Genomic DNA, 7,301 nt, shown 5'->3' with positions numbered 1-7,301 from the left:
TAACTGCCTGGAATCCACATCAGGTAGAATACCGAAATATTCCTCTTCACCAATCAACAATTCATAACCCGTGTCTTCTTGAAACAAAATCAATATTCAAGTCCAACCAGCCTGAAGACTATACAGAGCTCGTCAACTGTGTTCAACATCATACAAAGTGTCATGAATTTTCTTGTCTCTGCAATAAATACAATGTACTTAGCTGTCAGTATGGAGTGCCATGGGAATTAAACTCTACATCTTCACTTTTCATTCATGATAAAGGGCATAGCACCTACGTCCCTGCTCGCAATGATGAAATATTGAATATTCACAATGCCGATCTACTCTCTATCTGGAGAGCAAATGCTGATTGTCAACCAGTCCTATCTCGCCATGATGTGCTAAATTATATTGCAAAGTATGCAGCAAAAGCAGAAACAAGATCTAAGAGCTATCGTCAAATGCTATCATGAATTTCACAAAGTGTCATTCCAGAAGCACCTAAGATTGTTGTTATCTGAAAACTCCTCACAGAAACCATTGCAGATAGAGACATTGGAGCGCAAGAAATATGCCATATGTTACAAAAGTTGCCTTTCTCTCCGTGTAGTCATACATTTCATTCTTTGAATGTCAACAAGGTTGTTTTTAAACGTGTTTCACAAGATACTGAGAATCCCCTTTCAAAACCAAAATTCATCCTTGCATACATGAACAGGCCTGTTTCATTAGAATCACTTCCCCTCCTTGAATCTGCATGCTCATGGTCATATTCTGCCCAATGGAAAAAAAACCAATGGAAACACATATTCCCTCCAATGATTGTACATGTCTTGCCCCGTTACAATGTCATTCCTTCCTCTGATGATCCTTCCTATGCCACCTTTTGCTGGCGTGAATTACTATTGTATTTCTGCTTCCACACACTCCCCAATGATATAGGTTCAACTGATGCAGAAATAATTGCACACTGGGAACAGATAAAGGGTACATATACACCATGGCATGTCCATCAAGAAATTGAAAACCCACAATCCCCACATACTGAAGATCAAATTGCCCCCGACACCCCTCCTGATTCCATGCAGATGAATGAATGGAAAATCCTCTCTCAGCTGCACCCACGTTACAATATTGCAGTTGATGACCTCAACATGATTAGCTACCGCGACTTTGATGCCAACCACAATTGGTCGCATACTACTATCCCTCCCCACTTGCAAGAAACTGCGATAAATTTCATTGAATTCAATCGTTCAACTATTCAAAACCAACATCATTCTTTTTCCAACCTTCCCCAAGATCACACATTATCTCCTACCCAAAACATAGCTTTTACCACTATTTTTTCACACTTTAAAACTCCTTTGCCAAAATGCCCATGCAAAATCATCATACAAGGAACAGTTGGGACAGGAAAATCCCATTTGATTAACTATCTGCACCATGCATTTGTGGAAAACTCACCAACAAACAAAAACCCTTTACTGCTACTTGCACCAACCGGCGTTGCAGCTTTCAGCATAAATGCCCTCACAATTCACTTTGCCCTTCATATCCCTATCCAAACAATGCATCCTCTTGAAGGCCAACCACTCCTACAACTACAAGAGCAACTCCGTCATGTAGAATATATTCTCATTGATGAAATGAGCTTCACTAGTCCAAAAATGCTTTCTTTCATTAATGATCATCTAAGAGAGGCATTCCCTCTTCACCGAAATGCACCATTTGGTAATTGCTCAATTATCCTTGTCGGAGATTTAGGCCAGCTACCACCTGTAAAAGACATTCCTTTATACGTTGGGACATCGCGTGGCACTACACTTTGGTGCAGCTTTGACACATTCATAACACTTTCAACTGTGTTTCCTCAACAAGGAGCTAGCCCGTCCCCAGCTTACTTTTCGGCAAATACTCACAAATCTCAGAAATAGAATATCTACACATGAAGATTGGCAACTCTTAATGTCAAGGAAAAATTCTTCTCTAACGCATGAAGAGCAATGCACATTTGAAGAATCCATGCACTTACATGCAACTAACAACTCGGTTGTGTTGCATAATAAGAAAATGCTTAAAAAATTGAACATCCCAGTCGTGCTTTGCTCTGTAGAACAACAAGGACAGAAAACTTCTACTACAGCAGAAGATGAGCATTTTCCTGCAAAAGTGCTCTTATGCAACGAACAAAAAGTTATGCTCACCGGCAACTTATGGGTGAATGCAGGCCTCGTCAATGGTGCACTTGGGAAAGTCATCTCGATATTTTATTCAATTGACTCAAAGCCCCCAGAATTACCATCCTTCGTGGTTGTCGACTTTCAACAATACAAAGGAACACCATGGGACATTTCACATGTTGGAAATAATACTGAGAGGGGGGGTGAATCAGTATTATCAAATTCTTTTCAATATGCCTTCCAAATTTATACTTTAATTAATTTGTATGTTAGTGCCATATAAAAATGAACAAGAACAAGTAAAGCACACCAAAGAACACCAGATATAAGGTGGAAACCCAATGTGGGTGAAAACCACCTGCTGCAATATGTCTCTATCTTCTTTCAATTAGAAACTTATTTTACAAGGATTTTGTACTGGTGTAGTCCTTTACCAGTACGCAGGCTGCAACCTGCAGACAGCTACAACTCTCTCTCATTTTCCAGTCTCTCCTGGAAGGGAGCTACAACCCCCTTAGCTCTTCTTTAAGGACCACGTTTCATTAATTTTCAGATTGGATCCAAGAAGATCAAATAATCATCAAGTACATGAAAATCACCCAATCTCCTTATACAATCAACCAATGAATGACCCAACTTCTCAGAATGCTGTAAACAGAAAAGTAATACCAGAAATCTAAACCCAGAACTCTGCAGCAATAGATAAAAGACAGTCAACAAATGTTTTAAGACAGGTTCGCAACTTCACTGATATAAACCTGCGGATATCCGCAACCTTTCTATTCCTGAATTGCGCAGATCCGCACTGTATCCTTCTGAGCTCTGCGTACCACCACACTTTCTCCTTATCTGAACTGCGTACCTCAAGTCAGATACGCATTGTTCCTCCTCTGCCTCTACGTGTCTCCACACCTTGTTTTCTTCTGCGCTGCGTACCTCACACTACGCCTTCTGTTGTGCTGCGTACCCCTGCACTGCGTCTTCTCCTGCACTGCATACCCCCGCAATTTCACTGTGGATCACCTGCGAACCTCTGATTAGGGCCAAATTAACAGTCCTCCAATGTGCCACAGTTAGTCAGATCCACAGATCTAATCATGTGCCCGAGAGATCACGACTTATCAATAGATTCGCCTTAAGATTTCTCCTTGATTTAGATCTAGATTTGTAAAACCAAACAAAATTTCAGATCTTAAGATATTCAAATTTCACAAGTGATCCGTCAAGTGATCTCTTTCCCCTTTTTATAGTCAATCCCTTATTCACACCATGGGACAAAACCATCAAACACCAATACAAGGGATCCAAACTGGGGTTCAACAATTTAGATCATATACCACGGGCCAAAACCATAGGATCATGAATTGACGGGCTAAATACCACGGGCCAAACATAAGAAACCCCACGAGAGCGTGCTTCTTTGCATTAGAGTGAGTGAACTGGGGGACCGCACCTTATGAACGAATAACCTGCGGGTATGTCTGCACTCCCTGGACGGTGAACCTGCGGATCCGCACCTTTTGAACGATGCACCTGCGAACTTCTTATATTCCATCATTTTAAGAGCTTGAATAGAAATTTGCCACTTGAGTGAGTTGTCATTAAGTACAACACCTGTACCAGAATCATAATGCCAACAATCTCCCCCTTTGGACTTGATGGCAACCTCAATGAGGATCAAGATCGTCATTCTCCCCCTTTGACATCAAGGGCAAAGGGTTATGCTCCCCCTGAGAACGTGCTCCTCCTGACGGAAAACCAGATCTACAAACCATAATCCACCATACACCATAAGAGAAAGAGATAGAGACATATTGCAGCAATATTTAGATCAGCACCCATGATCTCCTTCTGAACTTCCTCCAAGATCTTCTACCATAATGCCAACAATGCATTATATGCTCCCCCTGAACCTGTGCCATTCTATCTTCGACCAATCCACAATCCAACATGCATACAACCAACAGATGAGATTCAACAACAAGATGATACATCAACAACCCCCAGCTTTTTCCTGAGGTATTCAAAGGTCTCTCTAGGCAATGGTTTGGTGAGTATATCAGCAACTTGTTCCTTAGAAGGAACATACTCCAACTTGACCTTTTGTTCAAGCACTTGTTCCCTGAGAAAGTGATACTTGATCGGGATATGCTTGGTCTTTGAATGCATGACAGGATTCTTTGAAATGCTGATTGCACTTGTATTATCACATAAGATGGAGATGGGTGGAGTACAAGTGATTTGAAAATCCTGCAAGGTCTGCATCATCCAAAGGAGTTGAGTGCAACAAGATGCAGCAGCCACATATTCCGCTTCAGCCGTAGATAAAGCAATCGAACTCTATTTCTTGCTGAACGAAGATACTAATCTGGAACCCATAAAGAATGCACCACCACTTGTGCTCTTCCTGTCATCCACGCTTCCGGCCCAATCTGCATCTGTATAAGCATGAAGTGTGAGATCTGTATCTCTAGGATACCATAAATCATAGTTTTGAGTTCCTTGAAGGTACTTGAAAATTCTCTTCACTGCCTGAAGATGAGTTTCCTTTGGATTTGCCTGAAATCTTCCAACTATTCCCACTGCATGCATGATGTCTGGTCGGGTACCTGTTAAATAAAGTAGACTTCCAATCATAGATCTGTAGGTTGGTTGGTGCACTGCTGCTGATTCATCATTTGCACTGAGGCTACATCCTCTGACCATGGGGGTACATACTGGTTTTGCATCTTCCATGCCATACTTCTTCAAGATCTGCTTGAGATACTTGGTTTGAGACAAAAAGATCCCGCCTTCATTTTGTTGGATTTGCAATCCAAGAAAATATGTCAGTTCTCCAAGCAAAGACATTTCGAATTCTTTCTGCATCACCAAGGCAAAGCTTTGACTCATAGCTTCTTCATTGCTGCCAAAGATAATATCATCTACATACACAACAAGTATTAGTAATTTGTCATTTTCAATTTTTATGTAAAGATTGCTATCTGCTAATCCCTTTGAAAAACCTTGTTGATGAAGATATTTGTCTAAAAGGTAGTACCAAGCCCTTGGAGCCTATTTAAGACCATAGAGAGCCTTCTTTAGTCTGCATACAAGATTTGGATCATTCCCAAGAATGAACCCATTTGGTTGCTCAATGTACACTTCTTCTTCTAAGTCCCCATTCAGAAAGGCTGATTTCATGTCCATTTGAAAGACTTTGAACTTCTGAAAACTTGAGAGAGCAAGGAACATTCGGATGGCCTCAAGTCTAGCAACGGGAGCAAAAGTTTCTTCAAAGTCTATTCCTTCTTGTTGAGCATACCCTTTACACACAAGTCTGGCCTTGTTTCTAATTACTTCTCCATTTTCATTCAACTTATTTTTGAAGATCCATTTTGTCCCTATGACATTCTTATCTTTTGGTCTACGAACCAACTCCCAAGTGTTGTTCTTTTCGATCTGCTCAAGTTCTTCATCCATCGCTTTGACCCAGCATTCATCTTTGCATGCCTCTCTTACATTTTTGGTTCAGTGGAGGAGAGCAATGCCAAATAGCTTGAGGCTTCTGCAATTGTTCTTCTTGTTTGTACACCTGCTTCTTTCTGCCCCAAAATCTGAGATTCTGGATGATTCTTTTGAACATATTGTTTGGTCAATTTAGTGTATTCTAAATTGCTATTTAAAATGTCAATCCGGGATTCATAAACTGATGAAGTGAAGTGTACTATATGTACTAGATAACCATTTCTTGAGTCTTTTGTCGTTTTTGAGTTTTCTAGTTTGTTTTTGGATTTATCTTTTCCTAATGTGTGATGGTGAAAATGAAAGTTAAGTGTGGATGGTGATGGTGATTTCTACAGTGATTTCCCCAAACTTAAAAGTGATCAAAGAGAAAGCTTTAAAACAACTGTAATGAAATCAATTCTTAAGAGGAAGTAAATGTATCAAACAGTGAACTAATGACAATGGCCCAGTATCCTTGCTGCTGAATGAAAAGAAAGTAAAAACTGAACTTAAAGCAACTCAAATTAAAAGCAAAGCAGCTAATTCACACTACTTCAACTCTTCAGATCCTTTACCCTTCAGCTCAATCTACCTTGTGGGAAGCAATCATGAACAAGTCAAGTAATATGATATCTAAATGGCAAGAAATTAAATTGCATAAAGGAAACTAATCACACTACTTCAACTCTTCTGATCCTTTACCCTTCAGCTCAATCTACCTTATGGGAAGCAATCATGAATAAGTCTAAGCAATATGATAACTAAGTGGCAAGAAATTAAATTGCATAAAGGAAACTAATCACACTACTTCAACTCTTCAGATCCTTTACCCTTCAGCTCAATCTACCTTATGGGAAGCAATCATGAATAAGTCTAAGCAATATGATAACTAAGTGGCAAGAAATTAAATTGCATAAAGGAAACTAATCACACTACTTCAACTCTTCAGATCCTTTACCCTTCAGCTCAATCTACCTTGTGGGAAGCAATCATGAACAAGTTTAAGAAATATGATAACTAAATCACACTACAATAAGTAATATTCTGATTCCTTACTAATAGAGTCACTTGACTATAGAAAGAAACCATAAACAAATGAGTAGTATGATGTCTAAGTAGCAGAAAAAGAAATAAGCAAATCACAACTTGAAAAAGGACAGTGCTGGAATTAAACTTCAGAAAATGGAAATTAGCAGGAAGGACAAGATGATCTCATATGTCAATAGTTATCAAAAAGATGAAAATTTGCCCGAGCTGCCTAAGAAAACCTGCAGAAAAACATTGATTAGCTGACAGCTATAAGAAAACAAAAGTGAAAATATAAACAATAGTGAATTAAAAACATCAAAACAACATGTTATATACAAGCTAGTAATTATAAAGACAGAAACATAATAAAATTAAATGACAACTATACAGGGCTTTAGTGCGCAGGGGCCCTCTGCCACCTCAGCCAGTCAACGAACAGTCACAAGAACGAGCTTAAGAAAGTAGTCTTCTCATGTATTAAAGCAGCAGCAACATATATAAAACAGAGTACAGTGGGGTGATAATAGAAAACAGTTCAAAAATTACATTCCAAAAAGCTTCTTTACAGCGTTCATCAACGCGTTATTTATAATGAAAAAGTGCTGAAACTGACTAACTGAA

The sequence above is a fragment of the Pinus tabuliformis genome, chromosome 5_2 (assembly GCF_031772625.1).
Source record: "Pinus tabuliformis cultivar Carrire ecotype Pingquan chromosome 5_2, CPIR1, whole genome shotgun sequence".
In the NCBI taxonomy this organism is placed as follows: Eukaryota; Viridiplantae; Streptophyta; class Pinopsida; order Pinales; family Pinaceae; genus Pinus; species Pinus tabuliformis.
Note: the sequence above shows the minus strand (reverse complement) of the source record.